The following is a 17,618-nucleotide window of genomic DNA, read 5'->3' on the forward strand; positions in this document are numbered from 1 at the left end:
ATCATTTGACTGATGCAAATTGTTAGTATTTAACTCCCTGTCTTACAAGAAAGCAACTCGCCCTAGAGATCACTGAAAGTAAAGGATTCATTTAGGATTGTTGGTTTCCACTAGGCCATAACATGATAACTCTTACTAATAGTTGCTATATTTTAGGTATAATGTTTGGCGCTGGGGATACAAATAAACAATGAGATAGTCTCTACACTCAAGAAGATTATATTCTAAGAGTAGAGATATTAGGGAGGGGGAGATGACATAAATGGATAAGTAATTTTTTTATATCTGCATGTATATGATATATACATATAATATACAAAGTAATTGGGAGGGAAGGGGCATGGAAGGATTGGGAAACAAATGACTCATAGAGGAGAGGGTACTTGAGTTAAACCTTCAAGAAAGCTAGGGATTCTAAGAACCCTTTCTGGGCTCGAGTGTATAAAATTATCCCATAATGTTTTCATGGCCATAGGGCAATAGGTCTCAGGGAGTACCGGGTGCTTTGTCCTACATCATGCTAGATAAATTATAGTATGAGCTGATGAAATACTACATTGCATTATTCCAATTTCTGGCACTTCCTCAACAGTGGAGTGCTCTCTAGAATGAATCTTCCTTGGATCCTGAGGGCCATGCCCCCATAGACTAGCCATTTTCTTAAGTGATTTCTGTGGTCAAATGTCACAAGAGAGAGTAGAGTTCTGAAATCACTTGAAAAGGTCAGAAATTGTTGAGGTGAATTATACTCATTGCTCTGTCAGCAAGTCTCACATCTCGAACATGCTAACTCTCACACTGAGTTTTTTCCTCAGATAATCTTTTCATTCCTCAGACACTGTCCAAAGACACATTTCTCTAGGTGTATCCTTATGGATTAGGGATTCAATGCTCCTTTAACTGTTACCACTGGCCCCTGCTTTCCTATAATCTTCTGCACAGGAAGTATGTATTGTCCAAGTGTTAAGGTATTGACAATTAGATTGCTACCTGCAATAGTCTGTTTTTATTTTGTTTTACTCAGTTTTCATATCCTTGAGGTCTTTGTCAGATCTGGTCTTAGCAGCATAACATTACCTTGTCTTGATGATAATTACCTGCTGGTGATATCAATGACATTTCTAAAAAACTTTGTGATAAAACTCAAATATGGGTAGTCTTTCCCATTAAAGCTCAGAAACTTAATCTTTGCATTGGCCAGAAAGATCTGGCTGGTTGTTCGCTTCTCTGAGAGCTGATACCACCCAATAATGTGGCTTTTCTCTGGGAGACTCCCATCCTATTTTAAAACAATATGTGTGCTTTTATAATGGATATCATATTGCTCATCTTCTCAATGGGTAAGGGTGGATCCTCAGGAGGGAGACAACTGAGAATTCAAAATTTTAAAAAATGAATGTTAAAAAAAAGAATTGGGAGGAAAAAACCTGTATACATGCAACTACAACATTTGCCCAACCACAATCTACTCAATAGAGTTCATGCATAGCTTTCTGGAATATATGTAGTCCAATGAATGTCTCCTAGTAGGTAAGAATCTCTCTAGGTTTCAAATATTATAGAAACATAGAATCCTTACAACTTCAAATTCTAAGTTAGTTCAAATCTTATAACCTTAGACCTTTTTTTTCCCTTTTAATATTATGAAAATGACTAACAAACATTTTTCCACACAAAGAACAGAAAAAGAGAGGTATATATAAAGCCAAGAATTTCTATTCTGTACATCTTGGGTTTTGGTTTTGTTTGTATATTTCATTTGTATATTTTAAATGTAACACAGTATTTCTATCCCAATGGTGTGTGCTTACTTCTGCTCCCTTCTGTTTATTTATTTATTTTTATAATTCACCATTACTCTTTTTCCTCATGGTGTTTTCAAAATTAAAACTAAAAAATAAACAAATATGTATATATTTGGTGGGAAAGGATGATTCAGACTGTAAGTAAAAGCCTAGTCTAAAAGAATTCAAACATTGTAAAGGATTCTCAACATTTTGAAAAGTATTTAACTTTAATAACATTTACCTGTCATGGATGTGACTGTACTTAAGACAGATAATGAAAAACAAACCAGGAAACTTCTAAAATTAATGGAAACCGAGAGAGGACTCTACTAATGTAAATGATTTAGTGGAAAGAGAATTAGATTTATAGACAGAAAACATGAATTTAAATCCTGGTTTGGCCACTTTGGGTAAGTCACTTAAACTCTCCTGCCCTCTATTTCCTCATCTATAAAATGAAAGAGTTGGATCTCTAAGGTTTCTTCTATAAACATGTGGTAGTACTATAATTATTATCAACAAGGATTGTGAAGCTTTTACTCAGTTGGAGTATGGCTTATAGTTAAAGAACTAAGAAGGTTCCCTTCCTGTACCTTGAAATCATCTATCAATTACAGTTATAGATGCATGGTAGTCTTTGGGATTGGAAAGAGGAGCGAGGGCTTTGGACAGGCCAGAGGCAATAGGAGGGCTATAGGAGATGGTTGTGGGGTGACAAAGGAGGAAGTTTTTGTTATTTTACAGACAAAACCAAAGTAAATGAATAAGCCAGAGCCACATAACAAATGAACTCATTTAAATGCCACAATGAGATTTCAGAAGGTCAGGCTATGCTGTAGACTACTTCCAAAAAGAAAATGATATAATCCTGAAGAACATTGAATACTACAGAAAATATATGAGGTAAAAAAGGAACAGTTTGAGTTTAGTACTTAAAATGGCTCACTTGTTTCTAAAAAGAGAGTAGAATAAAGCTTTTATCATCAGAGAAAAATCAAGACCTGCTAACTGACCCAAACTACCTTTTACTTCTTAATAATTGAGGGGAAAGTGTGTATAAACTGGAAGAGGATGTGCCAATCTGTTCTCACTCCCTATTCTGACAGACTGTCTGGGGTCAGAAAAAATGATGGCTCAGGACTTTTTCTTTCTCCCACTGTGTGGTAAAGTATAGCTCTCATAGTGCAAATCAGGTGAATTAAGATGTTATGGTCAGACACAGAATGTAGTGTTCCAAGTCTTGTAACAACAGAAAGTGAAATTCAATTGAACTGGTTTCTGGCTGGGTATGGTATACAATAAAGGAAGTAGATTTAAAGCTCTCAAGTGTGAAAAATGGGGGAAAATTTTTAATCTTGCCCTGAGCTACCTGGAACATTCCTCCTAGATTTTACCTACCCCAAGAAGTAGATCCATTTACATACATTAGAGAGAGCAGATTCCATTGCCTTTGCTGCCTACAAACATGGGTGTGTGTGTGTGTGTGTGTGTGTGTGTGTGTGTGTGTGTAAACAACCACTTGTGCTTGACTTCAATTTGACACCTTTCCAGAGAATGTTAAATACCACATTTGAATGAGTAAACCACTTTATACAATGGTTAGTACATATTTTGCTATAGCAACAAATCAATACACAAATTTCCAATTAGATTGAGAGATAATTATTCATATTTACATAAAGGAATTTTAGTTTTCCAAAGTTAGCAAAACTTCTTTTAAATAGTGAATTTCCCTAATACACTTAGGGGAAGAAAAAAAAAACCTCAATAGACTTCATTTACAAATTTTTAAAGGAACTTAATTTATTGCAATGGGCAACTAGATGGTATAGAAGATCCAGTGCCAGGCCTAGAGTCAGAAAGATTGTCAAATCTGCCTCAGGTACTTATTAACTATGTGATCTTGGGCAAAGCTCTTTACTCTGTTTCATTTTTCTCATCTGTGAAATGAACTGGAGATTGAAATGGCAAATCACTCTAGCATTTTTATCAAGAAAACCCCAAGTAGGTTCATGAAGAGTTGGACATGACTGAAAAAATAATTACTGAAGTGAAAATCTATTGCAAAAAATGATGCAGACATGTATTAGTATAATATAACAGCTGATGATAAAGTTATCTCTTATGTTTATAACCTTTTTTTTTTTCTTTCTATCAGATTCTTCTCTCTTCCACATGGATCTTTTCTGCATTCAGAACTCCCTTTATTGTAAAAGAGCTATGCAGCATGATCATTTTATCTATATTTCTCTCTCAAATTAGATGTTTTCTGTGGATATCATTCTGTGCAACATCAATGAGCTTTACTTATTGAATTAAGGCTCACTTGACAGTTGTGAAGGCTTATTAATTGCTAGCTGCATAATCTATTGTCTCCATAAAAACTTCATTCACAGTCTTAATAGCAATAACATTGTATATTTATATACCTATAATGCCTTTAAAAATGGTCAAAGTACTTATATTCAAAACTTTATGATTCACTAATATCTCTTTGTGATGAATTTGATTTTCATTTTACATATAAATTTATCAGACCCTAAATTTAAAGCTGGAAGAGACCTTAGAGACCACTGAATTCAACTTCTTCGATTGACACATAATGAAAATGTGGCCCAGAAAGTTCAAGAGATTTGCATATGATAGCACAACCAGTACAAGTCCTCAGTGAAGTTTAAAACCAGGCTTTTCTGACTTCAAGTTCAGTGCCCTACTAACCACTTTCTAAAAGTCTTTGATGATGGTCTGCACAGATACTAATACTGATGATGTTTTGATTTAGCATCTTACCTGCATTTAGTTTATAGGCTAATAAGGTAATTGAGAATTTTGGATCTATTTAACTTTGTTAATGACATATATCCTTTGGCTCTAAAATCTTAAAGTAAATATTCAAGTGATAAGAAGCAGGGAATCTTTTGGTCAACATTACTAATAGTTTAAATCCCCTTTGTATTAGTTGAACAGATATTTATTGCAATGTTCAAGGCAGAAAGGATATAAAGGAAAACATGACTTAGTACCCGTCATCAAAGACCTCCTAAGATAGAGACTGAGTCTGGAAAGGAGAAATCCAGACAAAAAGCCCTGAGAAAATTTGAGGGAGGAGAGAACAGTTTCTTCTTGGGTGTTGAGAAAAATTTTGGAGGAGGTAGCACCTGTCCTGAGCATTGAAGGAAGAGCAGGATTATGGGAGGAAGAAGTAAGGATACACATAAAGGATCACCCTCTGACCTCAGGTCAGCTTGTCAGTCTCTTGAAGAACAGCTTTGTGATACTGAGTATATGTAGGGAGATCTGTCTCTAATTGACTGAGAGACTTCTAAAAGAAGAGGGGAAGAGAATAAGCTTCTATACAGCACTTACTATGTGTTAGGCACTGTGCTATAGGCAGCTAAATGAAATAATTACAAATATTATCTCATTTAACACAGAATAACTAGATAACGTAGGTGTTATTATTAAGGCTAATTACCTTAGTGATACACAAATTCAATTAATTAATTTAATTAATCACACAAATTGAATCTGAGACCACAGAACACTTGAGGCTAATTACTTGTTCCATGTGAGATAATGGCTCTATATACATATTTAGATGAGATGGTGATGTGATGGCTCTCCTCACTACTGGTGCTGGCTGAATGTGTGGTGGTGAGGTAATCGTGGGCTGGGGGAGGGGGTCAGAGTCGCTCTGCTGTAGGACAAGGAGGAGAGAGACTTCAGGCTCCTGGCTCCAGAGTCCGGGATTCATCTTTGGTGAGCTGCGTCCTTCACTTTTCCCCTAAGGAGCAAGGACTTTGATTGATCCTGACTCTCACTGATCCTGCGGGACTCCAGAGAGCTAGCCCGGACATTATAATGCCCCAATTCCAGAAACAAGACTTCTTTGACTGAAAAATCTGTTAGTTATAAGCCCAAACCTCCTGTCCCCAAAGGTGCTGGCTCTTCTGGGAAGACTAAAGGAGAGTTCTAACTCTTTGGAGAATCAGTCTAGAAAACTATTCTTCAGCCAGCTTAAACATAGTATTTCTCTTCAATTAGTGTATTTTCCACCATCTTTTTTGGTTTCTCACAAGATAACAATTCTCTTTATTTATTGTTTGTCTGTCTCCAAATCCCTGCAGATCTCTCTCTCTCTACCCCGTTATATTTCAGGCTTGAGTGGCAGTGGGAAAAATTAGCTGGGGCTGGCTAGAGTGTGCATCCTAAAAGGGTGAAAGCCATCCTCTGGGGCTGGGAAGCCGAAGCACCATCAGCACTTCCCTCTCTGGGGAAAAAAGCTGCAGATGAAGGCCTGAAGATGGCAGCAAAGAGTAACCGCTCCATTGATTGGCACAGAATGGCTCAGGGGAAGAGGGCAACTTGATGAGGTGGCTTTATTTTTACCTGCTCTATGGCCACATATATTCCTTACATGTAGGTCCCTCCATATGTTCCCTGGGCATAGCGTTCTCGAGGTGTGGGCCACTTCGCGGGTCTCCCTGGTGAGGTGTTTGCTGTGTGCCCTCTATCTCACAAGGCCAAACAGTGGGAAGAAGGTGCTTCCCCACGTGGGGAGAAAGTCTTCATCCTTTAGCTTGCCTTGTGGCTTGAGTAGATGCTCTTTGCTTTGAAATATTGTGTCCTTTGGCTGGCCTAGCAAAAGTAGAGACGTTGAGTGGGCCAGGGAGCTCTAATGTTGAAAGAATAATGACCCAGCACAGGCTCTCCCATATGCCCTAGGAGCAAAATAGAATTGAGTTAGCCCACAGGAAATGGGAGAAGTGAAAAACGAGAGGAACCCCAGACATGTTCATATGGGCTATTTGAGTCCGGCCTGTGGCAGAGCACTCGGCCATACGGGTCTGATCAGCCACAGCAGGACCCGCTGTAACAACTCCAACATTTTGGTCCTTTTCAAGAATGCGGGACAAGGAGGCAGCTAGGTGGCGCAGTGGACAGAGCATCCACCCTGAAGTCAGGAGGACCCGAGTTCAAATCTGACCACAGACACTTCCCACTTCCCAACTGTGTGACCCTGGGAAAGTCACTCTATTACCTCAGCAACAACAACAAAAAAAGAATGCAGGACAACAACTAACCAACTATTGAAAGTCATGTGAGGGAGATTTCTAGTATTAAAATAGGTATCCATCCTAATAGACAGTAAGTAAGCTTCATGAAGGTAGGGACAAAGTCTTATTTAAAATGTATATTTTCCTGTTTGTGGCAGCTCTTTTTGTAGTAGCTAGAAACTGGAAGTTGAATGGATGCCCATTAGTTGGAGAATGGTTGGGTAAATTATGGTATATGAAGGTTATGGAATATTATTGCTCTGTAAGAAATGACCAGCAGGAGGAATACAGAGAGGCTTGGAGAGACTTACATCAACTGATGCTGAGTGAAATGAGCAGAACCAGAAGATCACTGTACACTTCAACAATACTGTATGAGGATGTATTCTGATGGAAGTGGAAATCTTCAACATAAAGAAGATCCAACTCACTTCCAGTTGATCAGTGATGGACAGAGGTAGCTACACCCAGAGAAGAAACACTGGGAAGTGAATGTAAATTGTTGGCACTACTGTCTATCTGCCCAGGTTACTTATACCTTCGGAAGCTAATAATTAATGTGCAACAAGAAAATGGTATTTACACACATATATTGTATCTAGGTTATACTGTAACACATGTAAAATGTATGGGATTGCCTGTCATCGGGGGGAGGGAGTGGAGGGAGGGGGGGATAATTTGGAAAAATGAATACAAGGGATAATATTATAAAAAAATTACTCATGCATATATACTGTGGAAAAAATTCTAAATAAAAAAAATGTATATTTTCCTATACCCAGCACAATGCTTTGCATACTTATTTAATAAATGATGATGGAGTGATAAAAACCAGTCATAGAAAGTTAAAATTGAACAGACCTTAAAGATCATTTCTTTTTTCCCTAAAGATGAAGAAACTGAAATCCTAGAGAGTTTCAGTGATTTTTATCAGGTCACATAGCTAATCAATGACAGAGGTGTTTTTTTTTTTTTTTTTTACTATAATCACTACCTCTCTGTCCTGCTCCATTGTAAATGTCCTTCCTGGATATTCTATAGACAAGAGGTCATTGCCTATACATTATACCTAAGTGAATGTGTTGTGTGTTTGTAAATGTTAATTTCTAATGGTTGGGCCTTTGGTCAGAAAATTGACTAAGAGGAAACTACAACAATGGATAAAAATCAAGGTTGAACTTAGGCCTCTCAGGAAGGAGAAATGGTGAATAATAAGAGAAAGGAACAGGAAGTCAGGAGGAGTCAGAGAAACGGTGATACAATGTGAGAAAGGAAGGGTCAGTCTGAGGATGAAACGGTTGACTAACAAGGGCACCTAAAAGAAAGTATGGGGATTTCTCTGAGCCCCGTCAGACAAGTAGTGATTCTATCTAAGGATCAGAATAATAGTTCATCCTGAAAGCAAAGGTGAGATTTTCAGCATAGAGCCTAACCAAAAAACCCTTCTTTAGGGAAGTTAAAGTAGAGTGCTGACTTAGGATGGAGCAGAAGTAAGCTAGAAAATTCTCATCTCCATCCCTTCTCCTCTGTGACATCCCACCTTCTGGACCATTGCAAATGGTGGATCTCCTTGCACAAGTCTCCTCTCATTTCAATCCATCTTCCACTCGGCTGTCAAAGAAAAACAAGCTACAGGTCCTAATATGTATAATAGCTTTCTTTGTGGTGGAAAAGAACTATACATTGCAATGATGCTCATTAATCTGGGAATGGCTGAACATGCTGTAGTAGATGATTATGATGGAAAACTACTGTACTGTAAGAAATGAGCTTAGAAAAACCTAGATAAGCTTGTACAAAATAATGGAGAACAAAATGAGCAGAAGCAAGAGAAATGTTGTATGTAATAACAGCAAAATGGTTTTAAGAACAACTTTGAGCAAATAAGTCATTTTTAATAATCATAAATATCAAATTTAATTACAAAGAACCTATGAAGAAAGACACCATCTGCAGCCAGAGAAACAAATGATAAACAGAAGTGTGTGGAGAATGATTTTATGTATATATACATATTTGTGTCTGATGGTAGCAAACTCTAGGGTGAGAGGGAAGAAATTTTTTTTAAAATTTCATGATAACTTTATTAGATATTTAAAAAGAATAGGGCATTATACATAATAGATTTGCAGTTTCATAGGTAACCATCTTTTTTATGATACTATGTTATGGAAATGGTAGTTCTAATCTATAAATTAAAAAAAAAAACACCTGATCTTCCTATCATATCAGCTTTCACATTCAATAAACTCCAATAGATCCCTGTCACTTTCAGAATCAAATATGAAATCCTTTAGCTTTTTTTTTTTTTAAATAGTTTTTATTTACCAGATATATGCATGGGTAATTTTACAACATTGACAATTGCCAGACCTTTTGTTCTAATTTTTCCCCTCCTCCCTCCCAAGATGGCAGGTTGACCAATCCGTGTTAAATATGTTAAAGTATAAATTACATACAATATATTACATACATACAATTACAAAAGAATCGGATTTTGAAGGAAATCCAAAATGCAGGCAGACAAAATTAGAGGGATTGGAAATTCTACGTAGTGGTCCATAGTCATCTCCTAGAGTTAATCCTTTAGCTTTTAAAGCTCTTCATAGAACAGCGAGGTGCTGCAGTGGAAAGAACACTGCTGGGGCTGAGAAGATCTGAACTCAAATCTGTCCTCAGACACTATCTGTGTTATCCTGGGCAAGTCACTTACTCTGCCTCAGTTTTCTCAAATATAAAATGAAGATAATAATAGCATCTCCCAGGACATAATATTTGTAAAGTGTTTAGCTTGTGCCTGGTACACAGTAGATACTGAATTATCCCGCTTTTCCCTCTGAGTATAACCTGAGTCATTTCTACCTTACTATTCTTTTTTTTTTTCCCCCTGAGGCAACTGGGGTTAAGTGACTTGCCCAGGGTCACAAGGCTAGAAAGTGTTAAGTGTCTGAGGACAAATTTGAACTCAGGTCCTCCTGACTTCAGGGCTGGTGCTCTATCTATTCTGCCATCTATTTGTTCCTTACAGGTCTTTTTAAAATCTTATGCCTCTCTGGGTGCTGCACAATCCAGTAACACTGAATGCTGTTCTTCCTATCAGACTTCTTTTTCACTGGTTGTCCCCAGGCTTGGAATGCCCCACATTCTCATCTCCACCTCTTGACTCATGGGTTTATTTCAAGTCTCAGCTAAAGACTCATCTTCTTAGTCTTAGTTTTCCTTCTGAGAATACCCCGTTTATCTTTGCATGATATCCTGTTCTTACATGGTTGCTTTTATGTCAGCTCCTTTATTGGAGGGTGAGATCCTTAAGAGCAGAGATACCCCGCCCACTTCTTTGTAACCTTAAAATTCCTAATGTCATTGGTCCCCTTCACAAATAGAAAGATGAACAACAGAACTTAGCACAGTGTCTGGCACATAGTTGGCACTTAATAAGTGTTTATTGATTGATGATTGCAATTTAGAGGATTGTCCTTGAATGACTGACTAGAAGAATTAGGACTGTGAAAACTGACCCAAACAAGGCTAAGCTCTGTTATGATGTTGCATATTCCAGAAGCATAACTAGAATTGTTTTCAGCTGAACAGTACAAGTTCATGGTGGAACAGGGACAGATTGAGATGAGTGCAAATGCTCTAGGTTCTTGCCCCAAAAGGATGAAGGGTGAATGTTGGGGGAGGGCATCATGACGGTGAGATACTGAGATTAGTTGACCTCTCCTGGATTCCACATTCATTGGGCTACTTTCCAACCCCTGTACAAGGAGGACTACTATCCTCTTTCATGATTCAATTCTACTAAAAAGTTATCTAGGGCAGTAATTGAAAGGTGCTGATGGTGAGAACCACTGACAGGTTTATGGATGGTGGTCTCAGTAAGGAGAAAGTGTACTCCATATCCTCCAATGTCAGTACTCTGAGGCAAATTCCTTTTAGCATTTTGGAGTACCAGTGATTTTATTGGAGGAAAATTGTACCCTAACAATTATTTCAACTGTCGTCTGTAACTCAAGGCACTAACTCACTAGCCTGAGTAAGATGTGTTTCTAATGATTATAGCAGCAATTCTTAATCTTAAACTTGCAAATTTAAAATTGTACTAAGACCTTTGGGACACCCTATATAGTATTATAGAGGAAATAAATTAAAATGAAATATAATTATCAAGATTCTTTTTAGGGGCAGCTAGGTGGCGCAGTGGATAGAGCACCAGCCCTGAAGCCAGGAGGACCAGAGTTCAAATGTGACCTCAGACACTTAACAACACTTCCTAGCTGTGTGACCCTGGGCAAGTCACTCAACCCCAGCCTCAGGGGAAAAAAAATAATTCAGAATCTCAATAATAACTCATTTATAATTCATTTATATAGCACTCTAAATTTTGACAAAAAATCTTCCTCTAAACAAGTCTTTTGGCTATATAGTTATTATTAAACTAATTTTCCTAAATGGAATCTTTGAAACGTTAAATGGTTTGTCTAGAATTTCCAGTTAGCAAGCACCTGCAGGTTGCTACCTTTAGGTTTTTATGCAGCATAGGCCAAGTTTTTTTTTTTTTGTTTGTTTATTTGTTTTGTTGTTTTTTTTCATTCTAAGATTTAATTTTAAGATACAGTCCACAGTGGTCTGATTCATGCAAAAAAAGACAAAAATAGCAATCATGGAAGTGAGAACACCTATGCTGTGTTTCAGAGGTCTGTTCTTTGTGTAACCTTATGGCTAAAGAAAAAAGAGTGTGTGGTAATGGGAATATAAACATTTTTGCCAAGGATCATCTCAGTTTTACTCTCAGCAGAGCTGGGAAAAGGGAATAACTTCCACTCAACTATTTGTTGGCCATATCAGCTTAGACTGATGGTGAAATGGTTTTACATATTGGCTAGCCATGTATCCCTCAATCCTGCTGCAAAATAATTTTCAGCCAGCACTTGATAATACAAGTTTTAGTTTCCCCAGAACATTTATGATACACCATTTGAACTACTAAGTATTGAAAAAAAATTATATATAGAGAGAAATAGATCTCCAAATATAATGCTGGAGAAACTGAGGCAAGATAGAGATTAGAGAGCATTTAATAATTTATTTGAAAGGGAGAGATTTACTGGGACCAAATGGAGTCATGGTTTGGTCCCAGGGCTGAATGAGACCATTGTCTCCAAGAATCCAACAAACGTTGTGAATTCTCAATGACCTATATGACACCTTGGCTCAGACTCAAGGGGTAGACTGAGGCAGGGATGGAGTCAGGGGGCAGAGAGCTGGAATAGGTCTCTGACAGGTGGGGTGAGCCACTGGAGATGGGATGACATAATGGGGGGAGGAACCCCGGGAGATGGAAAAGAAATCTTGATAAGACAGAATCTGATATTCTGATAGCTTGTTATGGGGAGAGGCATTCTGGTATTCTAAAAGATAAGATCTTTTATCCTTATCAAATATTCTGATAAAGAGGGGGAAGGGTGGTTTTTCTGGATTGAGCAGAACAATTATAAACTGAGGCAGAACAATTAGGGAAACTGAGTCAGGACTATAAAAGAGAACTGTGGTATAACATAGATAGATATAGATAGATAGATAGATAGATAGATAGATAGATAGATAGAAGGGGAATGATGTGGCACAGTAGATAGAGCATTAGGTCTGGAGACAGGAAAACCTGAGTTCGACTTTAACCTCAGATACTTACTAGCTGTGTGACTCTTCTCACGCCTCTGAAATGATCTAAAGAAGGAAATGACAAACCATTCTAATATCTTTGCCAAGAAAGCCCCAAATGGGCTCATTAAAAATTGGACAGGACTGAAATGACCCAACAATAACATATAATTTAACATTTCCCTCTAGCTCAGGAAATACACATATTATTGCCCTTTTTTGCACAGAATGGGGATAAAATATGTGAAGGGATATATGTAATGTGAATTAGAAAATAATAGGTAAATGTTTGTTAAGTCTGACTGTTATATAAATTTCATGAGGGTTTATCTTATCTAAACTTTGTATGTCTCCCTGTGACTACCACAGTGTTAGCATAATAGGATAATTAATAAAGTTTCTTGAATTATGTTAAATAGTATTATTGTTATATAATACTGAATCATAATAATTATCTTTATAAAATCTAATTCAATGCCTCATTATAGCATAGAAATGACCCTGGGTTTATAAAAGCTACATCACTGGAATACAGACTTTTGATAGGTCTCAACAAGTTCGAAAGATCAATTATGAATTTCAGCAAAGTGATTTTGGAAGAACATTGACCAAGCTGTATGGGCATTGAGATTTGAGTTTGTAAATGAGATACTTACATGAACAAGATCATGGTTCCTTTAAATTTGTTGTTCTTATTTTTATTTCTATTATTTCTAATTATTTCATTATTTTGGGGAACTTCCAATGTGTTAGTTTCCCCCTCCAAATGGAAATAGACAAATTCCTCTTTAATTTATAAAGACTTATTAGTTTTTTTCTTTTTTTCTTTTTTCTTTTTTCTTTTCTTTTTTTTTTTTTTTTGCTGAGGCAATTGAAATTAAGTGACTTGCCCAGGGTCACACAGCTAGGAAGTGTTAGGTGTCTGAGACCAGATTTGAACTCAAGTCCTCCTGAATTCAAGGATGGATGCTTACTGTTTTAGAAGATACAGCATTACTTACCTACTAGATTACTTACCTACTACTTCCTAACTAGAGTTCACTGCCAGTCATAAAGTTCAGGTTGAATACGGGCCTACTGGCTTTGTGATCTTATAGAAATCACTTAACCTCTCAACCTCTACTTTCTTAGGAGTAAATGATATTACCTATATGGGCCTCAGTTTCTGCAAGTGTGGGATGAAGGAATTAGCTCTTTGGTATTCAATTTCTCAACCATAAAATGAGGGAATTGCACTAAATAACTTTCAAGATCCCTTGTAGCTCTGATTTTCCCACCTGTAGAATGCTTTCTCTGTCTTCTGCCAAAATGTTTCTATGTTCCTTACTCATGGCTTTTGGTAATTGTACTCTTCATTGGTTTCTGGTGAAAATATTAATATACCCGGAAGAGAAACATTCACTTTTTAAACAGGTAATCTCTCACAAATGGTTCCTAATTCTTTTAGCCATTTGTGTCAAGATGACAAGTGACTTACTGGTGTGTAGTCTGTAGGAAATCTCTTCCATGGCAGCAATGAGAATGTTTATTGTAGAAAGGGAACTTTTGCCCTCTGAAGTCACCTCCTCATAGTCACCAGTAGCTCTCTGATATTCTATCACAGGAAATTCCTGGTGGTCCACAAAAGCAGTCTCTGGAGTGCAGCTGCAAGGAGGGGAGGAAAAATACTATACTATAGAGTTGTATCTGGAGTTCTGAGTTGGGGGTGGGGAAGAACCAAGCACCTGCACCCTGTGAAATGCAAACTGGGAGGCTCTTTGAACAATGTGAAAATGAACTATACAAGGAACATAGGTCAAGTGACCCTTCATTGTACAAAATTTTATGCAAAGAGGAAAAAATGGTATTAGAGGATGTCTTTTGTATTTTTTAACAAGGTGGGGGAGGGGTTATATTTAGCTTTGGGTTTTTTGAAGCTTTAGCAACATCTCTCTGCAACTGTCTATGCTAATGATCATAGAGAGGGTCTCCTAGGTTATAGGAAAGAAGTAATCGTTTTTTTTGAGAAGACCTGACTGCTTCTTGAGTTGAAGTGGTAGAAAAAGTTGTAGGAGCATTCAGAAGACCTTTAGTGGACAGATGTTCATGCTGAAAAGGCAGCATCTACTAATGGTATTTTGTCCAATCCAATAAGTATTTATTAAGTTTTTAGTATAGATAAGAGTACCAGCCTTTTAACTAGGAATCTAGTTCAGTTCAAGAAACATTTATTAACATGTATTGGTCGACCTGCCATCTGGGGGGAGGGGAAGGAGGGGAAAAATCGGAACAAAGAGTTTGGCAGTTGTCAGTGTTGTAAAATTACCCATGCATATATATGGTAAATAAAAACTATTAAAAATTTTTAAAATAAAAAAAAAGAAACATTATTAAGTGCTGGGAACTGTGCTAAATGCTGGGGACACAAATAAAGATACTCCTTGTCTTCAAGACAATTACAATCTAATGGGAAAACACAATGCAAAAAAAGAAAGCTGAAAAGGGGGAGAGGGGACCACCTGAGTCAAGGATAGGTGCTTTGGAATTAAAACCAAGCAAAGCCTTTTATGGAAAATGGAGAGTTATTTGCAAAATAAGGATTACTTACCCCCTAAGGTTGTAAATTAAAGAGAAGGGAGGAACCTGAATTGGTAGAGAAGATTTTCTCATCTGGATCTTCTCTATATTCGCAAAATCATAAATTCAATTCTTATCTCTATTCTAGGTACAAAGCACTCTTAAGCACTGGGGAAACAAAGACAAAATGAAACAACAGTCTTTTCTTTTAAGGAGCTTGTTTTTATGGATGGGTTACAAAAGTATGATACCCAAGGTAATCTGAGGGTGGAGACAGCCTTTGGAAGGATTGAGATGGTAGGAGTATTAGATTTGGAGTTGGGGCCTATATTCAAAACCTGAATATTACTACTATGATCTTGAGTAAGTCAATTAAACTTTCCTCATTTGTAAAAATAAAAGAAGCAGTTGGATTGACTAATTTCTGAGGTTTCTTTTAATTCTAAATTGATGGATAATCAACTGCTTTGGTTTATTGTGAAAGACCCTCAGTTTCATGGGTACCATGCCTGGCATTAGTTCTTCAGATAACTAAAGAAATGAATTAATTGACAACAGGGCCTTTGGACTAATTTTTCTATTATCACATTAAACAGAATTTGAATCATCTTTTATTGATACCCTGATACCTAATTCTATGGCAATGTACCCTGTACAAGAAGTTTCAATTGGTCTATATTAGAAACACCATCTACATTCAGTGAAAATACACACACCCATCTACTCCAAGACTAGCACGCAGGTTTTGTTGGTTTTTTTTAAGCAAATTAACTGACCTGGTTATTAATGATACCAAGATGGAGGCCCCAAGAGTTACAAAATATTTCAGATTAACCTAAAGCAAGCCAATTCCTTGAATTAGTAGAGCTGATATAATTGTATGGAGAATCTTTGTTGCCTTGTGTTGGCAGCCTGCAGGTTTCCAGCCATACATAAACTGGCGGCTGCTGCACACCTCCCACCGGCCACAACAATTCATGGAAATTAATAAATGCATTTATTGGGAGAGGTCATGGGTGAAACAGGAAAATCAGTCCCCCAGCTTCCCAGACAAGTCCTCTAAGATCAAGCTCCTTCAATGGAAGCCAGCAGGCTCCTGCTCCAGCTCGGGTATTTATAGTAAACAGATAGGGTTCAGGTTCTTAGGGAGTTCATCAAGGTTAAGTGTGGCCCTTCTAGTAGTTTAGTTAACAACTATGATTTTCATTTTTTATGGCCAGGGTCTGTCTGACAGATCTAATATAAATTAGATATTATTTTTGACTTTGATTAAATTAGTGAACATGGTTCCTAGGCTTTGAATCTGGGAAGAACCAGTTTGTTGTCAGTATGGTCACCATTCCAGCCTCATTGAGTAAAATAAAGAAAATTTTCTCTGCATTGGACAACAGAGAGAAATTCAAATTCTGAGGAATACTGGATGTGGGGAGAGTGATACAGAAGAAAGAGAGAGATCTCTGTAGTAGGTCTAGAACAATTGGAGCACCTCTTGAGGAGGAAACCCCAAAACTCCGAAAAATCCTTAAAGGAGAAAACCTTCTTCAATTCTGCCTCAGGGAGGGGACTCCACCCCAAGCACAAACAGTTTCATCTTTGTTATCTGGTGGGGACGGCTCAAGTAATGCTGGAGAAACTGAGCAAGACAGAGATTAGAGAACAATTTAATAATTTATTTAATGAAGAGATTTACTGGGACCAAATGGAGCCATGGTTTGGTCCCAGGGCTGAATGAGACTATTGTCTCAAAGAATCCAGCAGAGAATGTCAGACACAAGATTCTTTTATAGAGTGACAAGAACGGTGACATAATGGGGGAGACACCTGGATGAAAATCACCTACTGGGGGGAGGCACCTAGGATGACATGATGGGAGATGCTCCTGATATTTTGATGATATCTAAAATGGATAAAGACCTTTATCCTATCAAACATGAAGAGGGAATGGTTATAATCTGAGGCAGAGTAACTGAATAGGACAATTAGGGAAACTGGGTCAAGACATTAAAAGAGAACTGTGGCACAATACTCAGTCCCAAAACCCATTGAATTCAATTCAAATTCTAACCCTGACTGAAACCCAGCCAGGAGCCAACCTGGGACTCTACCCACAAGCCCCATTCAGCTTGTAGTCAAAACCCCCCATGATGAAAGAGCCAGACTGGAGCCCTCTCTTTGCAGAGATTCCAAACATGCCAGCTACCATGCTTAGCACCCCAAGAGCTCTGCCCACTGGAATACTGTTTCTGGTGCCCTCTTCTCTTTACCTAACATCTTTTACTAACTAGACTTTACTTCCAATCCCCATAATAAACGTCTTTTATCAATCTAGATTTTTAGGTCTGTGAATTCCTTTACAGAGAACAGCTTATGCCACCACTTAGACCTCATTTTTATTTGGGTACCCCAAATCTAAACCTCATCATTTATGGTGGCCTGTATAGACATAGTTTGGTGACCAAATGGAACCCCAACTTTTTGAGCTGTTGGTGCAGTATTCTTTCAGGAAGAATATCTTGAACAGATGCTTGGTTTGAGGAAACTCCCTCTATCCAAATCC

General features: G+C 37.6%; 1 long non-coding RNA gene across 3 annotated transcripts in view; it reads right to left on the reverse strand.

Moving 5' to 3' along the window:
- LOC141549053 (uncharacterized) overlaps positions 1–17,618 on the reverse strand; it is an 82,306-nt gene that overhangs the window by 19,811 nt on the left and 44,877 nt on the right. Inside the window, exons 2-3 of one of the 3 annotated variants that reach the window (XR_012484221.1) lie at positions 13,983–14,149; positions 6,177–6,508 (exon numbers count right to left, since the gene is read on the reverse strand). This is a non-coding gene — a long non-coding RNA (uncharacterized LOC141549053). Of the gene's footprint in view, positions 1–6,152; positions 6,509–13,982; positions 14,150–17,618 lie in introns of those variants that run through there. The other 2 variants (XR_012484220.1, XR_012484222.1) reach the window with 2 other exon arrangements.

This window comes from Sminthopsis crassicaudata, chromosome 1 (genome assembly GCF_048593235.1).
Source record: "Sminthopsis crassicaudata isolate SCR6 chromosome 1, ASM4859323v1, whole genome shotgun sequence".
Classification (NCBI taxonomy): Eukaryota; Metazoa; Chordata; class Mammalia; order Dasyuromorphia; family Dasyuridae; genus Sminthopsis; species Sminthopsis crassicaudata.